Here is a 1,024-nt window from a genome sequence, read left to right as displayed (position 1 = left end):
TATAAACACCCTTATTATGCTTATCACTATCAGTGACCCAACCAATGTCAAACTAACTTCAGTGTGCACAATGAGAAGAGGATCCACTCTAGGAACAGATACTAGTACAGACTGAGTATTATTCTCTAGATATCCACTGAGACACGTAGGCCTAAAGTATCCTTCGCTTTTTAGGTGAACACTAGGATATGTGACCAGTGCACAAGACTTACATTTTCTCATCAGCATAGGCCTAATTTTCTTTCAAAGTTTTTCTTTCGTTTAATTTTGAAGTGACATGTTTCTGGAGAACCCTTTCAGATACATTCCTCACACAAAACATCATGAGTCCGTACCCTCTGAGCCCAGTATGAAGTGATGTATGTCGGGGCCGGTGGACATGCGGGGCCCCAGACAGCTCTTCTCAATCACTCCTCTAGGGGTCACCATCTTTATATGCACCACCTGGGAACACATGAGATCACAGGTACCATGAATGACCTACGACAACACATCTCTCACTAAAACATTGGAAGGGTGTGAGCGTGAACGTGACCTCTGTCCCAGACCTGTGTATGTTTGTGTGTGCTGAGAAATAGGGAGACATACCAGCTCCTCAATGTTGCCGTAGATGTTTTTCTTCATGCCTGATGCCCGTGTGGCCACCCAGCCGCCCAGAGAACTGAACTCCATGGAGTCCGGCTCGTGGCCCGTACAGTAACCATGCTCATTCAACTATAATCACATAAAGAGCACAAAACATCCTCAACAGAAAAGTATAAAACAAGTGATACATAATTACTTTTTATTAAAATATATATATATTTTTTTTTTTTAAGTAAGCACCCTTTTAAGTAAGTCCCTTTTTTAGTAAATAATACAGTCTCTGACATAAAAAAATAAGGTTTAAGGGATAGTTCACCCAAAAAGTTGACGGTAGCCATTGACTTCCATAGTAAAACAAAAATACTATGGAAGTCAATGGCTTCAGCGACTGTTTGGTTACCAACATTCTTCAAACTATAACAACAAATATATATATATA

General features: G+C 40.2%; 1 pseudogene; it reads right to left on the bottom strand.

The window, feature by feature from the left end:
• Nucleotides 1-57: 57 nt before the first annotated feature.
• LOC107575591 (alkyldihydroxyacetonephosphate synthase, peroxisomal-like) overlaps nucleotides 58-1,024 on the bottom strand; it is a 20,403-nt pseudogene continuing 19,436 nt past the window's right edge.

Source organism: Sinocyclocheilus grahami, unplaced genomic scaffold (genome assembly GCF_001515645.1).
Source record: "Sinocyclocheilus grahami isolate Dianchi unplaced genomic scaffold, SAMN03320097.WGS_v1.1 scaffold2739.1, whole genome shotgun sequence".
In the NCBI taxonomy this organism is placed as follows: domain Eukaryota; kingdom Metazoa; phylum Chordata; class Actinopteri; order Cypriniformes; family Cyprinidae; genus Sinocyclocheilus; species Sinocyclocheilus grahami.
This window is presented reverse-complemented; position numbering and strand designations above follow the sequence as displayed.